The sequence below is a fragment of the Crocodylus porosus genome, unplaced genomic scaffold, assembly GCF_001723895.1.
Source record: "Crocodylus porosus isolate Cpor-Errol unplaced genomic scaffold, CroPor_comp1, whole genome shotgun sequence".
Classification (NCBI taxonomy): domain Eukaryota; kingdom Metazoa; phylum Chordata; order Crocodylia; family Crocodylidae; genus Crocodylus; species Crocodylus porosus.
The window spans coordinates 65,122,765-65,142,566 of record NW_017728943.1 but is presented as its reverse complement, the minus strand read 5'-3'; the positions used below and the strand labels follow the sequence as shown (position 1 = coordinate 65,142,566).

At 38.7% G+C, this 19,802-nt stretch overlaps 1 protein-coding gene across 5 annotated transcripts in view; it reads left to right on the top strand.

Annotated features, from left to right (window-relative positions):
- Positions 1–19,802, top strand: part of ESRRG (estrogen related receptor gamma) — a 520,671-nt gene that overhangs the window by 288,357 nt on the left and 212,512 nt on the right. The gene's annotated exons all lie outside the window — the stretch shown is intronic.

Sequence of the window (19,802 nt, the reverse complement as noted above, 5' to 3'; positions counted from 1 at the left end):
GAAGTGACAATCTATGTGGGGGCACGATGAAGGTTTAAGGGTGGCCATGGCAGCAAAAAAAGCTTGCTGCTGATGGCCATTGCCAGACCTGCATTTTGTGGCAGGCCATCCCTCCGAATTCCAGTAGCTTACCAGTAGCTTAGCAGCCCAGCTAGAGAGGCTCCACAAGCTGGATTTGTGCTGGCTGTCTCATAGTCATGGTTTAAAAGTCTGTGATGAGAGGCTATATTTTAATACCGGTTCATATTGTTTAAGGACAAAACCTTCAGTCTTTTCCCTCATTTTATTTTAATTTTGGGTTGCTTGCTTAGAAGCCTCTTAAGTCTGACTTTCAGAAATGCCAGACTCCCAAAGTACCCATTAATATTGATTTTAACTGTTTCAGTTGATTCAGAAAAGATGTGGGGTTATGTTATCAGATATCATTGGAAACTGCTCAGTACCTCTGCAAACCAGACGCATACAGTCCTTGAAGTTGGAAGCCATAAGAGATTCATGTAAACTTTGAAAATGTTGTTGCACTTGGATAGGTGAACTGGCTTTTCCCCTAACAATATATTCTAGAACTATATATGCAGCAGGGAGTATTCTTTTTTGTTAGATTTCTTTAGGTAATTAATTAGGTAATTGAATTAATGCTTTCTCAATAGAAGATTTTTCTGATTTTACTGAGGTGGTGTTCTTTTTTTAAAAAAGGAAAAAAATACGATATAAGCCTAAGTAAAACCAATCCATTAGTTCGTGTTGGGCGCAATTTAAATCTGTCTTTCCAAAATTTCAATCTCCAGGGCTGAGAAATAAATCTGCTTCTTTGAATAGCAATGAGAAAGACTGGTAAGCATTTCAAAAAGGTAGATGATGCACAGCTGCTAGCAGTGCTAATGAAGTTGTTTGTTCTTGGAAACTATTCTGAGCTAAACAAGGAACTGTTATTTTCTGGCTTGGGTCATTTTACTACTATGAACAATAAAGAGTTAACAGGCACCTGACATGTATGCATATTTTATTGAAAATCCAAGTAAATGAATACTGCATTTGCTTTAAGTGGAACTGATTAAACTGTTAGAGCTGGGTGGACATGTAAAAATAAGCCCAAAAAACAGTGTTCTAAACTTTGCTTTCAGGCAGCATTCAGGTGCCTGTTAATCTTTGGCATTTGTTACCTCGTGTTTCTGTACCAGGTTGGTATGAACATACATACCACGTATGCTAAGTAGCCTTTGGCTTCTATACTTACCAGAAATTTTCAATGGAATTGGTTTACCTTTAAACAGATTTATAAAAGAGTGGATAAATGGACAACAATGGGGTGAGAAAATGCTTAAAAGAGAGTGTTGCATAAGAAAAAGTTGTCTTTGCTTTATGCAGTGAACAAAAGAAAAAAGACACTTTGAAATGCTGCAAGTATTAGTATGTCGCTTTCAGGCTACTTTCTGTGGCCCCAAAAAAAAAAGAAATTTAAAGGACAATGAGATTTTTTTTTTGTAAGAGAGAAAAAGAGAGACAGAAATCTTCTATTTACTATATACCAGTATGTATTTAGTACAGATGATGTGGTTTTGTGCTACAAGTATCATTGCTATTTTGTTGTCTGATATGTGATGCTTTCTCCAGATTAGAAGCATTAGTGCCCTCTATTGTTCATCAGAGAACTGCAAATATTTTTAAAGATTATATCCTGTATTATCTGTGATAGCATCAAACAAATTTTAACAAAAGTAATTTTGTAACAGAACATTTACCCAAGTTAAATCACTTAATACGTTAACAAGAATGTAAATTTCTATGAACCATATCAACATTTTCCATCAACTTTTCTGCTTTATGAAATAGAGAGTAATAACCAAACTCATATGAAAACACCTTGATATAAAGATGAATAGATATAGATATCCTTATGCACAGGCATTGGTTGTCAAGTTCACTATTTGTTGCTGAACATTTGAAATAGGGAAGGTATTTCTGGCCAAAATCTTATATTTGAAATACCAAACAGAAAATATTTTACAGTTCATATTCAATTCTTTCCTTTTTATTCATTATTGTAACTTTTTATTGTTTCCAGAAATGACAAAACTATTCTTATTTCAATAGGCTAGTTAGAACATGTAACTTTTGAGAACAACAATAGAAAAATAATGTGGCTGAGCTGTGTTTTTTACTACATTAAAGTAAACTGCAAGAATGACAACTTCATTCAAGCGGATCATTTGGAATTACATTAAACAGCTGCTATTAAACAGCTGACAACAAAGGAGACCATTTTGATCTCAACAGCACAGAGATTCTAGCAGCATGCTCCCTTAGTGATGTTATGAAGAACACATTGTGCTCTTGTATACCAACACACAGTGTACGCCCCACTGTGCTTGTTGCCAAACACTGGTTTTTCAAATCACTTTGTATTCAGTCAGGGATCCAGGAAGTCCAAATCCAGCCAGACAAATGCAGAACAGCTTAGTTGAAGCAGCTTTAACAGGTGCCATCAGTACAGACTTGTCGAACCAGAGACAACACAAACAAATGTGTAGCATTGGTCAATAGGGTATGATTTGCCCCATTGCACATGATGGCACTGGTTACTAAACAGCAGTTTGCCACAGAGGATGGTTAATGGAACTTCTGTAAAGGGGGAAATATTGAAAATGTGTGTTAGCACATTGCAGACAGAGTCTGCTAGGTTTTTATGCTCACGTTAATTTGTTCTTCTCTATGGCGCCAGACACAGAATGGACCAGAATAAAATGAGCATACCTGTAAAGGAATAAGTGGAATGAATGTAAGATTGATTTAAGAGGGTGCTTCCCGTGCTTGAAATAGTTGACTGAAGGATGAAGAATAAAATAAGAGTAGAGATAATTGGATGGGTCATTGTCTTGTGCTGTCCTTGTCTGGCAGGGATGCATCCCTTCATTATCTCACAGTAATCTGCCATTGTTCGTGATTTGCCACATGTGTTGCCCACTAAGCTGTGTTACCCATTCCAAGAATATTGTTACCCTGCCACTTTGCTTTCTTTACAGCCGTAACCTTGACCAGCTCCATGCTGTTGTCATTCTCCCTCGAACAGATTTTTTTCTAGGTGGATAAAACAGTGCTAGAATTTTGGCTACCAGTGTTATTCAAAGCAATTTTATGTCTTACTTTTTCCTTGGGGTAAGTTAAGACATTGTGTAGCTGCCTCAAATTAAACATGAGGGATATTAAGGATTAGAGTAATGGGCCATATTTTTATTTCCTGTTGGCAAAGGAGAGGAATTCTAAGGAGAGGATTCTAAGGAATTTTAATTTTTCTGAGCATTCACATTAAAACTTAAAATGGCACTCACATAACATTCATTGTTCCAGTGGAATAAAAGAATCCACTGCTGGAAGATATTGGTCACTGGGAAGAAACAAAGTTTATTATTTGGGCCCTGATTCTTCTGCCCTAATTCATGTAACTAGTTCTGTTCAAACCATTCACATATGGAAAACTAAAGAATGGGCGTAGCAGGGTAACTAGGAATGGGTGAGAGGGGCACCAGCCTGGGGCACTAAGTTAAGAGAGGCACCAAAATCACCCTCCTCCACCCCCTGGGCATTCATTCTTTGGCAACAAGGGCAGCCCCACAGCATTGCTCTTGCAGCAGCAACTGGTGCATGGGCACTACGTTGCTGCTGCTTTAAGAGCAAGAGCCAGGGTGGACAGACCGTGTGGCAGTGGCAGGAGAAGCAGCAGCCACGACCACGGACTGGTAAGACTCTTGCCTCTCTTTGCCCATGCTCTCAGGAACCCACCCCCCTTCCCGCCTACACATACACCCCTCCCCACCCCCCACAGGGTTTGTTGGCCAAACCCTGCTTGTTGTGCCACTGGATGGGCCCTGAAATGTAAAGCAGTTTGTAGGTTTACTTTGTAGAATTGATTGTGCTGGTAAAAAAAAATCAACTTTAAACAATGGTTACAGAGTGGAATTGATAACAACGGTTGCCTCTTACAGCAAATGGGAAACACATTGTCCATATGGTTTATTTTGCTATTATTATGTTGTCATGTTAATGCTAGTGGGTGGCAACAAGGATGTAATCGGGCAGAGAGTTTCACTGACAGAAGAGCATAGGGAATGGATACCTTCAGTCCTTTGTTACACAGGGTAGAAAACAAGCAATCCTGAAACTGGATTTAAAAGCTGTCTAGTGTCAGAAATCTGTTTGTCAAGTATAGGTTTTTGTTAGGCCATGATCAAGTCACGTCAGCTCAAATCTCCTGTTTTTTAGGCATGGTTTCCCAGACCTCAGATCATTCTTGTAGCTTTTTTCTGAACTTTTTCCTATTTGTCAATATCTTGTCTGAAATATGAAAACTAGAGCACCAGACCTGGACACAATGTTCCATGGGAGTCTGGCAGGCCTGTTTCTCCTGAAATCTCTCTTGTAGGACTATACTTTTTTAGTTTGATAAATTGAAAAGCGGTAGAGCTTAAGAACATTTCCCACATCTTCCTGACCAAGTATAATTAAAGACATAGTATACTAGTAGTCAGTAATTCATCCATAGTAAAATCATACATATGCTGTAAGTTTTAAACCATTAAAAAGGAGAGAGAGGAAGACTGCATTTTCTCCCCCAAAAGTTGGTGAAAGATAGAGCAGGCGGGTGATAGCTTTGATAATATTGGGTCATACTGTAATTTCAGTGGATATCTTTCTGGTTTCAGTTCAGTGAAGGACCACTTAGAGCAGGGAGAGAGTGGTTGAGACTCGTGTCTGTCCAGTTCTTTGTCTTCCTGTGGAGACTTCCTGAAGTTTTGATATGTGAATGCATCTATTTACTAGGAACTCCATCAAGATTACCTATTCCATTTTATTCTCTTTGAATTGTTGTCAAATGGTTGGAACCTCTGAGCACTACTTCCCTGGCCGGGAGCTGAATGGGTGACCTAGAAGTCAAAACAGCATGTCTGGTCCTGGATTCTGAGCCAGCTTGTCAAGTCCTCTACAACATTTTGCTCAGGCAGGCTATTCAGAGCATACATGTTTTAAAAGGATTTTGATATGTATATCGATTGCATATACATGCATTTAACTAGTGTGACAGTAATGGTGCACACACCAACTGCAGATGCTTCCTTAGCCTGACAAAGGGTTTTTAAACCCAAAAGCTTGCTAAGAAAAAAATGTCCAACTATTTAAGCTGGTCTAATAAAAGACATCAGATTCGCCCAAAGGACTTTGTCTGCCAATGTCATGTCCTTAGACCAACATGGCTACAACCTACACCCCTTCAACTAGTGTGTTTCATAGTTTCATAGTAGGTAAGGCTGGAAGGGACCTGAGCGGATCATCAAGTCTGAACCCCTGCCATGGGCAGGAAAGGATGCTGGGGTCAAACAACCCTGGCTAGGTGATTATCTAGCCTCCTTTTGAAGACCGCCAGGATAGGAGTGAGTACCACTTCCCTTGGAAGTTGGTTCCAAATCTTAGCCACCCTGACCATGAAGTAGTGCCTCCTGAAGTAGTGTCTAGCCTGAACCTACTCTCAGTTAACTTATGGCCGTTATTCCTAGTTACTCCTTGAAGTGCTCAGGGGAACAGGGACTCTCGCTTTCCCTGCTGGTCCCCCTTGGTAAGTTTATAGACAGCCACCAGAACCCCTCTCACCCTTCTCTTGTGGAGGCTGAACACGTTCAGGTCCCTGAGCCTCTCCTCATAGGGCCTGCCATGCTGCCCCTTGATCATGCGAGTGGCTCTCCTCTGGACCCCCTCAATGCTGGCCACATCCCTCCTGAAGTGCGGCGCCCAGAACTGGATGCAGTACTCCAGCTGCGGCCTGACCAATGTCGCATAGAAAGGATCACTTCCTTGGACCTGCTCGTGATGCATCTGTGGATGCATGACAAGGTGCGGTTAGCCTCACTGACAAGGCTACTCACATTGGTGGCCCATGTTCATCTTGGAATCAATAATGACTCCAAGATCCTTTTCTGCCTCTGTGCTGATGAGAAGGAAGTTCCTCAGCCTATAGGTATGCTGCTGGTTCTTTCTCCCCAGTGCAGCACCTCGCGCTTGTCAATGTTGAAACGCATCCTATTCTCCTCCGCCCACCCCTGTAACCTGTCTAGATCTAGTTGTAGCTTACCCTTCCCTTCTAGTGTGCCCACTTCTCCCCACATCTTAGTGTCATCTGTGAATTTGAACAAGGTGCTTCTCACCCCCTCGTCCAAGTCGCTGATGATGATATTGAACAGTGCGGGCCCAAGGACCAAGCCCTGCAGAACCTCCATTGCCCACATCCCTCCAGGTCGAAAATGACCCGTCCTCTACCACCCTGCAGCCAATTTGTGACCCATCTGACTGTAGGCATCAACACCATAGCTGCCTAATTTTTTAATGAGAATGGGATGAGAGACAGTGTCGAAGGCCTTCCTGAAGTCCAGAAAGACTACGTCCCCCACAACACCTGATACTGTGTTCATTTCAGTATCTTCACTTAGGTGGTATATGCTAACAATTCTCACAGTTAAGGTTCTTATCTCAATGGAAATCTGTTATATTAGCGAATGGTGTGTGGCTTGGATATGTTTAATTTTTTTTTAAAGAATTTCAAATTTACTTATAATGGAGAGAAAAGGGAGCTGTAATTGGAATTAAGAATTTCATGCTGAATCTTAGATAATATAATAAAATGAACTCAGATTTTACTTTGGTGTTATTCTGAGTTGAATGCTCTTCCAGGTTTTATTTTGGTTCATAATCTTTTGTGTATAGAGTTAATAGATGGCAGTCAGAGTTTAATCATAACTCTGATGAGCCTGATCTTTAGTGCAGGTGAGCACATGGATCTGTGTTACCCATATGAGGTAAAGTCCATACACATGTTAAGTTATTTAGAGGCAATGGATCACATTCAGCGTCCAGTCACTCTGTAACTATATTAAGGAAGTCAAGGTAAATGAGGGCAGAATTTGGCTAGGCATTTCATCCTTGATTCTGCGTCATCATTGTGGGTCCAGAATACTACCCCTTCTCTACAGTCCCTTAAATAAAAAAATGGACTGTATTTAGTCATTGTATGTCTATAGTAATTAGCAAATAAGAAACTTATCTGTCAGCTGAGTGTTGGGCATTTTAAAAGTAGAATGGTATGTAAATATGCATTACTTCTAGCATCCTCTTATGGACTGAATGCACTTCTTTGTCAATAAGTATAAAAAGCTAAAATGACAGCATCAAAACTCAGGAGGTAAACAAAAAGAAAAATTAAAATAGAGCTGAGAGAGAGACTGAAGAAGTGTCTGTTGACTTTAAAGCAGAATTGTTTTCTTTATGCACCTTGGTATCAACTTAAAGTGACTTATCTGGAACAAATACACACATTCTAAACATGTAGCTTAGAGTTAAGAACTGAGACTGGATGGTGAGTCATGAGAAGGCTGGAGAGGCAATATCATGAATAGTGAACTCTCTCCTGCTTTCCTTGACACCTGCATAGTGCATACTGCCAGCTATGATAAATGGAGCAGAAACGTAGACACTTACTAAGAAGATGGAACAGAAGCTAAAGGCAAGAGAGAGAAACATGGAAAGATGTATGGTTGATCTCACATGGAGAGAGAAACAAATGGGTATGAGAGCAAACCAAGTTGAATGACATCTTGAAGACTGAAGTACTGAGGCTGAAGTGGCAGTAGGCCAGCAAGAAGAACAGATGGAAGGTGGGACAATTTTGTAACCAGGCAGGCCATTAGATAGTAACAGCATACACAATGCTAGTAATACAGATGAGGGGGTGAGCTGGTAATCTTTATGATTATTATCTGGTTCCATTCAGATTTAAATAAAGTCAGAAGGCTCATTCTTAGAGTTCGATGCACTTTTGGGGAAACAATCTAAGCAAAGGAATGGAAAAATGTGCCAGGTAATGTTCAGTAAAAGGAGCGTGGAAAGTAAAAAAAAGGATTGAATTGAGCTAATCATCACATCCATTTTCTTTTCAAAGTGTTTTACAATACTAGAAATACTAGATAATTGACAGAGGACCCTTACATTTATATGTAGAACAGCTGACCATCCTAAATACAGGGGGATTACTTTCATAAGGCTAAATCATTGCATTCTGCCTTTGTATTGGACAGCAGATACAGACAGGTATGTTGAATTGTTTGGCACAATGGTTTTATTAAGTTTTTTTCCAAATTCCCGTTGATCGGCTCTTAAAATCCTAGGTATGTGGACTAAGCATTGCATCTGACCTGATGCTGAAAATATAAACTGTTCTTGTAAAAGTCCCAGAGAACAGGATAAATGGTGTTAGGCTTGCAGGGCTCATAAATTAGTTGAATTCCTCCTCTGATTCTTCTGGGTCTGTTGTGCTGCATCCTTTAAAAAATGCATCTGAAACCACGGTGATAGGTGTCTTCAAAACACAGTGCACTGATCTAAATTATGTACGCACTCTGCAAAGTACAGTACAAGGTGCAACTTCTGTTGCATAGTGTTTACAAGGCAGCTGAGGCTGGAGGTTAATTTTCATTTGGATAACCACTTAAGCTTATTGGATAACCTAACTTGAGATCCAGGTTGTCCTTGGACAAATCAATGTAAAATGCTTTTCCTAGCATCTCTTTCTTTAACTGTCAAGGCTCCATTCCTTCTTTTTCACTTTGTGACAGTGGCCACTAATAAGTCAATGCATTTCATTATATTTCAAATGCAACAATATGGTAACTGTTGGTTAACATTCACGTTATGCTTGCAGCTTCTGTATATTGCATTGTCCTTTTATACAAAGCAAGGAAAATCCCTATGTTCTACTAATGTTGAAGGGCTAAATTCTGACCTGTGCTGCATACACATCTCCCATGAAGTCATCTGGAGCCATGTTATTGCACATTTAAAGACAAAATTGATCCTCCATCTTGTTTCTGTCACCTTTGCCATATGTGAAGGATACGTAGTGTTTTGGGAGACTTGATATCTTGGAAAAATGATAGTTTTGATCATATGTAGCAATAATTCTGTTTTCAGTGTCAGGGACAATATAGATTGGCTGTCCTTTTGCTAGCATTTAGAGAGCCAGAATACACTGTGGCCTCTGCTCAGGGTCTTGCAGAGGTGAAAGGAATGATATAAAGGCAGCAATTTCTCAAGCATCAGAGGTAGTTAAATTTGGGATAGAAGGTTCTTCACACTTTCTATGGATCCAAAGAGCCCTTCTGTGTTCCTCACTGAGGGTGACTGCCTTATTTGGGCACTAATGATATACTTTATTACATTTTATATTGACTTTTTTCAACCTCAAGGGTCCCCAAAGCTCTATGCATGCATCTGCTTGTGTGTGTGAGAGAGAGAATTGCGCATCTGCATCTGGCATGAAATTCAGCAGTATGCAGCACTGCTTAGCTGTGAAAGGAAGAGTTGACATGCAACTCATCAATTAAATCTAAATTTACACTGTGTAAAATGTACAATATGCTCTAAGATGTCTACCTCTTTCAAAGTGGGCAAAAGGAGGACTAGCTTTCTTTCCCATCTCTGCTGCCCTTATTAGAAATCTGCCGTATAGTCTAATGTGCATGTGGCTAAATCTTTCCCAGAGAAGGCTCTTTGAACTCCAAACCGTGGAGATGAAGATCTGAGGGTGTAGGGCAAGGGAATGGACTAAGAAGACAGATAAAACATGTACATGTATATCACAAAATGACAGAATACTAACTTAAGTCCTATCATAACACAGTTTGAGCTGGAGATTTCAGCTTGTGCAATTTTTGTGTCATTTTTAACTTTTAAATCAGAAGATATTAATTTTGAAGGAATTAGTATGACATTTCCTCATACTGAAATGAAATGGCACAAGTTAGCAAGGCTACCTGCTAAGGGTTTTCTAATGAAAACTAGAGGGATGGGGAAGGTTGAACATTTCTTATGATAAAAAGATTTCTCAATTGTATTTGGTTTATTAAAAACCAGTCAAAACGGGACAGAGAGTGTAGCAAATGATTTATTAGGTACTATATCCCCTCTTTGCATTCTAGGACCACTCCCCAGCCAGCTTTCAAGTATAATACCCTAAAATCTCAAAATTTGGGACTGTGTTTTGTTTTGTTTTGTTTTCCTTGAGACAGGCATGTTTCTTGAAAGGCTTTATGGCTTTTTTAACCAGCTCCTTTTCTAATAATATGTGACAGTTGGAGTTTTTTGGTGTAGACAGGTGTTTATGTGGCTGCATTCCCCACAGGGTCTTGGGGGGCTGCACAGGGAAGTGTTGAGTGTTGAATGTTAAGCTCCTTCCTTTGTATGGCTTAGAAATCTCTGTTGTCCAGAATTGTACAGATAAGGCAGACCCATTTGCTTCATTGTCAGGCAGTGTAGCTGAATAGAAATGCAAATGTGACATAAGGGAGCTATGCTGGGGAGGCTTTTGCTGCTGCCTTCTATAACACAGTGCTCCTGGTTGTAAGAAAATTCCCCCAGAATCCAGGATTTTTTTTTAATTAGCTACAGGTTACAGAAAAGATTCTCTGAAAGAAATTGTATCTCTTTTGCAGATGCCTCTATTTTTATGCAGTGGAACGGCTCAGTTTTAACTCCCTTATCAAGAGCTGCATGAACTGCCCAGACTAAATTGGGAGCATCTCCACACTGTTTGACAAATAGATTTTTTGTAAACTGATTTAGCCTTTTCATTGTTTGCATTTCATTATATAGCAGACTTCATGTCACAAAATCGGTATTCATTCAAAATAGAGAATTTAGAGATAGGACTGTAGCCAGATAAAAAATATTGCACAGGTCAGGTCTATTAACCATAGAATAATAGCAAGTCAGTGATCCAAGGGGTAGTTCTTCAGCAGGGAAGGGCTAACATAACTGAGGTCAGGAGTCAGACCTCAGGACTTCAAATGTGGCTGTAGCCAGATTTACAAGTAAATCTACTGGGAAAACAGGGAAAATGAAGGAACCTTGCCGTGTAAGCGGAGAAAAAGGCAACCCAGCTCTTTCATCTTAAATCTCAGCCATCTCAGTGGGTGAAGAATAAAGTCTGATTTGCTTAAGTGCTTCACTTTATTCAGAAGCTCTTACAGTTCCTTCTTCCAAAGCATGATCCAAGGATCTAACTCAATAAAGTTTAGAGAATTTATTTAGGAAATATATTGAAAGAGAAATTATGCTTGTTTGCTGCCAAATGCATTATTGAATAAAGACTGTTAGCATTTTGAAAATGCATGTATCAAGTACAAACAGTACTGAAGAATACAGATACAGCCCTTAAAAGACTGAAGCAGTTTATGTTAATGCCTCAGCAGCTGATAATCTGAAGTGGGAGCAAGGAGTTCAATATGAAGATTCAGTCTTTTCTAATTATGTTTTGTTTCTGAAAGAGGCTTAAGGCATTTCATTTTTACCCCCAACAGTATTAGATAGATTTTTACATCTCTATGAGCAATGATGTCCTAACAGATGAATGCAGAAGCTCCTTTAGATTTTCCTACAGTTACATCTCTTTGGCACCATTCCCTTATTCATAAGCCATAGTTACTTGGGGCCCAATTCTGTGTCATTAACAGCAATGGGAATGCAGTTGCTCAGCACTTTAGAAGCTCAGTATTTAACAAGACAGCAGTCTCTGAACTCATAGTTAGGCCCATTACTTCTCTCTTTGACTAGCTTGCCTGGATAATTGACTATTTTGTTATTGCCTGTATAATATCTGGTGGATCCTCTAGCTGGAAACTGTAACCTGCAAGAAATAAATACATAATATAAACATTCATACATTAGTGAGAGGCCCATTTTTTACCTAGGGAAAATACTATGGAAGCCAGTATGAGTTTTGCTTGAGAAGGGGCTGTAAGTTCAGTCTTGTTGATACGAATCTGAAGTTGGTTCACTTGAATTTTCTCTCAGGGAGCAGGTTGGATTTTGGGGGCAAAGCTAATGAAATACTATCTGTTTAGCCTCAGAAACTGCAGCACTCACCTCACATGAATGTTTTGCAGGGAAGTACCCATTAGGCCTGCTTTTATCCCTTTCATCCCTTTGTTTAGTAATGTAGAATCAGACAATTATATTTCATCGCTTTTCAAGCTTGAACCCTGAAAGACCACTTAGATCAATGCAACTGAGTTCAATCAAATCCTTGGTCTACAAAAGGGGCAGAGCTAGTTGCATATAAAGGCAAGTTTTGCACGTCTTCGTAAGGGAGAAGAGTTGGACATGCATCCAAATTTGCAGGTACATGAATTAAGGTGAGCAAGGGTAAGTGTGATGTTTACATCTCATAGAGCTGAATCTATTGATTGAGATTGAATAATTGAATAGAGCTAATTGCCTGATCAATAGAAATGAGGCTGGTAGTGGGACAGGAACTTAAGCAATAATGGAAAGCTCTAGCCGCAGAAGATCACATTAGGATTATATTGTCTCATTTAATCATCTTTGCTAATACCGTTAGAAAAAATGTGAATGATTTCATTGCATTAACCACAACAAATACAGACAAGACCCACCATATTTAACAAAGTGTTGTAATACACTGTAGTAAAAAAGGGTTAAAGTGGTCAAATTAAATGTTAGTGTAAAATCATTTCAGTGTTTGCAGGATAGATATTGTGTATTGCTGCAAAAAAGTACTTGCTACATTTTTGAATGAGGTATTATATACCTATCAGCTTTAGTAGTGCTTAGTAAATCCTTATGAGAGCAAAAAATAGCATCTCAATATGCTATATTTTTTGGGGACTTCCTTTAAAATCACCCAAGTTCTGATATTGAGGTGGGCTGGGCAGCAGGCTGTAGTGAGCATAATTACAAGTGTATCACATTTTCTTTCGGACTGTTAGAACAATATCATATATACCCATTTTTCACCTGCATATTATAACAACCCTTTAAAAACTAATCTCTGCTGGGGGGGGATGGGGATGGAGGAAGGGAAGGCAGGGAAGGGAAGCACAAGATGATGCTTCACATGTCAGGTGCTTTATGTGTGCATCCATTTGTATCTCCTAAATACTCATTTGGCTGGCAATCTAGAAGACATCATCATTTTAAGTTGTACATGTAAAGGCTCACTCACTCCTGCGGAGTTGTGTGTAAGAGTTACATCAGAATCAAAGCAAGGGCTCAAATTAATATGGACTAGTCTGAGCTGATCTTCAGATTTTGTTACATTTTGTCCATTTGATAGCTAGGATTTTAGTAAGAGAAGGAAGAAATAACCTGCTTTTTTTCACTTTCGGACCTCCCCCCCCCATTTTAGTCACTCAAAGTTCTGTCTAAACAAAGGATATGAAAAGTTGATCTACTATAACTATTATTGATGGGTGTTGCAGGTCCTTCTGGGAAAATCTGGTTACTAGTGAACAGATAAACTGGATAACTTTTTTCCATTTCGTTAGGTTTGTGTTCACATGTAGAGGGCTAGACGTCACTTGCGTCCATTTCAGAGATGCTGGTTTCAAATGGCAAAAGCCCCAAGTTGCTTGCACAGTAAGGACATCCTGAAGGGCACCACCTTCTGGAAGTTGAAAGATATTTCAGAATGGTGGATTATCCATACTGCACCACTGATTTAGTTTATCCCAAATTTTTATGTCCCAATTCAGTTGAAGATCAGAGTTAAGATGGAAAATCTCACCTTGCTCCTGAGAGGACTAATTGCATTTTGTATGGAGGTAGTATTCCAGGTTAATAACAGTAATGGATAACAAAAAGTCCTTACTATGTCATGTAGTCTCTAACTTTTCAGTAGATGCGGTAGGTGTTTTTCTCTTGTCAGTGTTTCCTGCAGCTAAGCAGTGAAGGCTTGATAGTGTTATATGCACCTCTAAAAAGCACAACCTCTTTTTAAAATATTGTTCAAGAAACATGCGCAGGATGTCAGACAACATAAAGACAGCATGCAGAGATAACCCTGATGAAAGTGATGGTTCCAGTCATCTAGTGTATGGATAAAAGATTTCTGAGGGTATGTTACTTGGCAGTTCAACATGATCTGGCTGTTTGTTAATCAAAGAATGTGGGAAGAACAAAGGAGAGACAAGTGCGTTGTACAGTTATATGAGGTGCAGTAGGACAATTAATGCAGTGGGAGGGTTGGATAATAGTGGTGGAAAATGAGAGTGGTAGGAGGGTAAAATTTGTTTCACTTTGTTCCATGTGACTGGGGTTTGTTGGGAAGGGGGATAATATTTTTGTATGCAGTCAGAGAGCGTGTTCTGTAAATCTCTTCAGTTGCCCGTTCCCTGAGTGTCGCAATAGATTAAGTCGCTGTGTGATGATATGACACCGCCATCACTCGTCTTCCTGGGATATTGCTGGAGGCAACAACAAACCTGTGTCTTTGGCACATGTGAAGGAATTTAGCGCTTGAGGGGTTAAATAACACAGGCTCCCCTGTGGATCAGCTTATGCTTGGACAGTAATAATAGCAATAACATTAATAATAAAAATGCCAGAGCAAAGGGAGCGGAGGGGGAGTTAGGGGGAGAAAGAGAAAGAAGAGTGATGGAAGATGGGCTGGGATAGTCAGGGAAAAAAAGGGCAAGCTGCAGATAATGTGTTTTGTACGGCAGGTGCATCGGCTAGAAGTCAGATTTCATAGGGGCCCCTGAAACATGCACATGCACAAACACACATTACAAAAGCTACGGAGATAGTTAGTGGTGTGTGTGTGGGTGTGTGTGTGTGTGTGTGTGTGTATATGCACACACGCTGTCGCTTCAAGCCATGATATCCTAGGGCAGTGTAACAAGCAATTCATGTCAGCTCACGGTAAAGATTATTGGTGTTTTCACTGGGGAAATATTTGCACTCCATCTTCTTCTTTTCTATTTTTAGTGCTTTGAGCTTCTAGTCAGGTAGGAAGACAAAAAAAATTATAAGAACCAAAAAAAAAATAGAAAAAAGACCCATTAGATCTTGTCCCTCAATTAGTCAGCCCCAAACCCCTTATCTCACTTAGGAATGGCTGCTGGTGCCAGGTTTTTTGTCTCTGTCTCCTTATTTTGTAGGATACTATGTTTCATTTGGGATGGGAAGGAAAGAAGGAGAATTCATCATTTTTCATGAAAAACAGTAATATTTGAGTGGGAAACATTTTCTTCAAACTTGAGGCCTCTGAAGAAAAAAAAGGGTATTCAAAAGCGGAATAATGTGGACTCTTTATTCTTAGGCACAAATGCCATCACAGTAAGGAAGAGCAATTCATTGTACTTGAAAAAAAAAAGAAATATGAATTTGTCCTCTTTCAGATTTATTGTTTATCATAATCATCTTTCTGGTGAAACGGGCTAATTTACTCTTTCTATAGGAATATTTTAAAGGTGATTATCATAATATCACAGCTGCTGAAAAGGTCTAAAATAGGACATTGACCTTGAGTGCATTCCTGTGTTTAGCATGTGGCACTTAACATTCAAGAAACAATATAACTGCAACTCATTTATTAATGTATAATCTCAAAATGTTAACTCTTGCTCTGTAAATACATGCCATAAGGATTGTTGAAAGCTTGCAGTATCCTGTGAAGTATGCGTGATATTTTATCAGTGCAAATATGTATAAGATTTTTAAGATTTCTGCTGGGAATACTCCATAACTAAAGTAAGTTTTCCCTTTGGTACTGCACTAGTTTATGATTTAATTTTTACTGACATTCCACCAGTCATATTATTAGCTTCACAAAATGAAAGTGAAATAATCCTGTATTAATTAAACAGAGCAACTGAATTCCCTCAGTCATCTTATCCTTGGATGTCTGAGACCGTAATGCACTTCTGCTTCCCTAAAGAAACATACACTCAGAAAAAAGCTTGGTGTAATAGAGAAATATCAATATTGAAGTGAATGCCCAAATTTTCTCTTGTGAGAAATATATATATTTGGTGGGTGACAGGCAGCACATATTTTTCTTTCTGTTATAGGGTTTGGAAAAGGTGTTCTGTTCAAGATGAAAAAATTCACTTACAGCAATGTGAAAGGGCTCTATTCTATAGCAATGAAGGCATTTATTTAAATATCAGTGACTGTGTCCTTGAAAATAAAGGGAAAAGAAAATATGGAGTGTTTTGTTAAGATCAGATGAATAGAATGTGCTTTCATAATATGGTAAGGTAACTGATTTCTTATACAAAATTTTCTGAGTTTAAAAAACAAAATTTAAGAAAACAGGCCAGTTTTTTTGTGTGAGAAAACAATTCCTGCTCTGTGGTTAAGTTCTAAAGCACATTTTAATACTATGTATATTTTTCTAAAACTGAAAAAAGCAATTAATGTTAAGTAGAGACTGTAGTAGCAGATGTTTCTAATGCAATAACCAGCTGCAATCTGCCCAACTGTATAAGACGGGTGAACAAAGTTTGCAACTTTTTTACTGATAGCTTAAAAAAAACAACCCAGTATCTAGAGATGTGGTGCGTTCCTTCACATGAAGAACACACATGGCAAACTCAAGCCAAATCCAATGGGGCAACAGGATAGCAACCAGAATAGTTTTACTGCTGATCGTTCAGCAGCATGCCACGTATTATGTTCTTATTTAGGACTGTTCTGTCACTTGATTACTTTGTGGAGTGGTGGAAAGGAAATCATAAGAAAATATTAACTTGATCTTTTCATAGTTCATTTACAACAAGAGGTGTCATTTCAACGTTTGTTTCAAATGTTATTAAAAACATGGCTGTCCTCTGCTAGATTTTGCTGAAGGACAGCTCTGTGTGGGGAGAGCGTCTTTCTTAAATAGGGTAGGATTCACAACTGGCATTTGTTTTAATGTAAATAATTTCTCAGCAGGTGCTTGGGAATTGTCATGTTTTTTGCCCCCTTTCCAAGTGTCTCTTGCTCATTGCTCTTTTAGATAAACATGCACTTGGCACGACTTACTGTGCCGCGACTGTAAAAGTGCCACCGAATGTTACTTCTTCGGTTGCCTTGAGGTAGCTGTGGTTTAGGAATGTGGCTGTTTGGATGCCTTGAACTGTCTGTAGTATTTAAGTGTGAGGTGCTTGAAGATGTACTGTTCTGTACACGGGGATAGTTATATGCACACAGAAATGGGGATGTGTAATGCTTATTGAGTGATGCAGACGCTGGTGACAGAGGCTTTTTTTTGATACCCCCCATTCCAGCACTGTTTTCTGTAGACTCCTTGTGGTAAGATTCTGCATTGTAGATTTTGATGTTGGTGCAGACGTGTGAGTGTACTTATTATGTATCCCCTGCTGAAATTCTGTAAGCCAATGTCTGCCTTGACTGTGTTTCCCCCCAGTACTTACTATTTTTTTCTAGTGTGGCACATGCAAGCTTACTGAGAAACTAAGCTACAGCTTGTCCCAGTTCTTTGACGCAGTAATCTTTCTTCTTTCTTTCTTACTTTTTTTTTGTTAACCGATCACTAACTGGGAAACCCAACTTCAAGCATATAGTTGGAATTCCAGACCCTGGTGGAGGTGGCACTTGAGTCCCAGGGACGAAGCCAACTGCTTTGTTTATCAACACGTACAGTATAGCACTGTGTGTTTCTGGTTATCCAAGGAGCAGAACTGGCAGTGAAGACAGCCGCTTGCGTGGATGAAAGATGGTTGGTGGAAAGGTAGTGATGGTTAATAGGGTGAGAGAAAGATTGGATGGGGAGAAGAGCAAAGGAGTAGTGGAAACTGTGTGGACTTGAAAAAGGTAGTATACTGGAAGACAGCATAAGAGAAGGCAATAGACATCACATTTTCAGCATCTGAATACAAATACACTATCTGAAAGATAATGAACAAAAGTAAACGTAAGGTAAAGTGTGGTGTGATAAGATCTGAGCGGGTTTAATAATAATATCTTAAATAATAACTTAAATTCCATTAAAATTATACTTGAAATGGCTTTTGCCAAGTGACTTGTATACAGAGATTCATCATGGATTAGCTTTCACAATAAAATAGTCACATAGAAATGGGGTTTGAAGGAATTTCAAACCCATATGCCACTATAGTGACAAATAGCTACTTTAGAATAAGTGGATATGTATATTTAAAGATATATAATTAAACAATATACATGTACACATTTGCATTGGAGATGTTTTGCTTTGTTTATGAAATATGCATGAATGGACCAGGTAGCGGGATCAGTACTTTGGGTTTACATAGGAATAAAGGATATCTATAACGATAAACATATTTTTCAAGTGCTGCTTTGATTAAAAAAACTACAGCATTTCTTTTATCAAAATGTTTTTCTAAGAGATCATTCTAATACTGTAATATGATTAAATGCCTCTCATTTTAAAATACGATCAAAATGTTTTCTTTCTGTGTGTTAGTTCTACAGAATGCTGAGCTTTTATTCTACATCTCAAAGCTCTTTTAATTCACTGCTCACAACTGAATTTACATCTTAATTACAGAATTCACATTTAACAATATAGACAGCCTAATGCTACTGGTAATTAAGCTTTTACTACCTGCTTTTATACAGTAGTCAGGGACATAGTTTTGCTTTGTGAGTTCTGATCTGTAAACTTGCATGTATTTATATCACATAAATAAGAAGCAGGCCCATTTTTAAGATTTGGTTAAATTCTGTACACATTTTGTCATAAACAGGTACAAACAAGTGCATTATGCATATATCTATTTTACACACACACACACACACACACACACACACACACACACACACACACCCCTTCTGCAGAGGTTTCTTTGGCAGAAGCTGCAAAATGGTTTAGGAGAAGGCATTTGTGTTCCCATTTGTGAATGGTATTAATGCATTCTGAGGGTGTGCACTGATTGGTTTTGATCTAAAAGATTATGCCATTTGCATCATCTAGGGCTCCAGCCACAAAAGACTTAGTGAGCACTAATACTGAATTATTTTTTTTAAATGTTGGTTTTTCTCTGTTATCTTCTCTTTCACAATAGCCAGTATTTATATACATTGCAGGTTGACAGGACAAAATATTTTTTGAAACTGGAAAATAAATATGAGCTTTTATTTCTAATGTTAAACTAGCAAACTATAGCTTTTGAGAGAAATGTATGGAGGTGACATTTTCAGCTAAGGTGTGTGTTTTCAGTGTAAAAAGTGACTACTGCTTTGCATATGATCATTTTCTTGAGACTGGTGTATTCAGTGACCTTTCTTTATGACAGAGGTGGACAATTATGAGTAACAGAGCTAGTATTTGGGGAAATTGGATCCAAAGATGATTATGTAGGCATGCATATGAGTAATGTTTACTTCCCTTCCAGTTCAGTAACATTGATCTTAAGAATAATTTAAAAAAATTGTAGAGGTGGCTGTATGAGCCAAAATTTAACCTGCCACAGTACAGTCCTTATCTTGTTAAAATGAACATGCAGAGTTTAGTCCACTATAATCCCACCACAGTTACAGAATAAATTGATCTGTCCTGGAGTTTTTCCTTCTGTTTATGAACAAATTCTAAATGTTTGAATTTGGTGAGAAGGTGCTAAATATACCCCTGTTAACTTGTACCCAGTCTGTATATTCACCTAGATGTTCACACATACACACTCATAATCCCATGTGCAACCATCTTGTTAAAAGACATGCATTTTAAAGTGCTAATTTTAGTGTCCAGTATGTACAGATAACTGAGAATTTCAGTTTAAATATGAATTAATAACACAACCCTACAGCTGAAAGTTCAGTTACCCAGAATCTTTAAAACGCTAGGTTTGATTTTAAGTGCTCAGTATAAAACAGGATGATCAGAAGGTAGACAAACAAACAAAAAAGTATTAATGCATGAAAAATTAAAGCCCTTAAAAACAAACCCCAACTCAACTCCCCTGCCCCTCCACCCC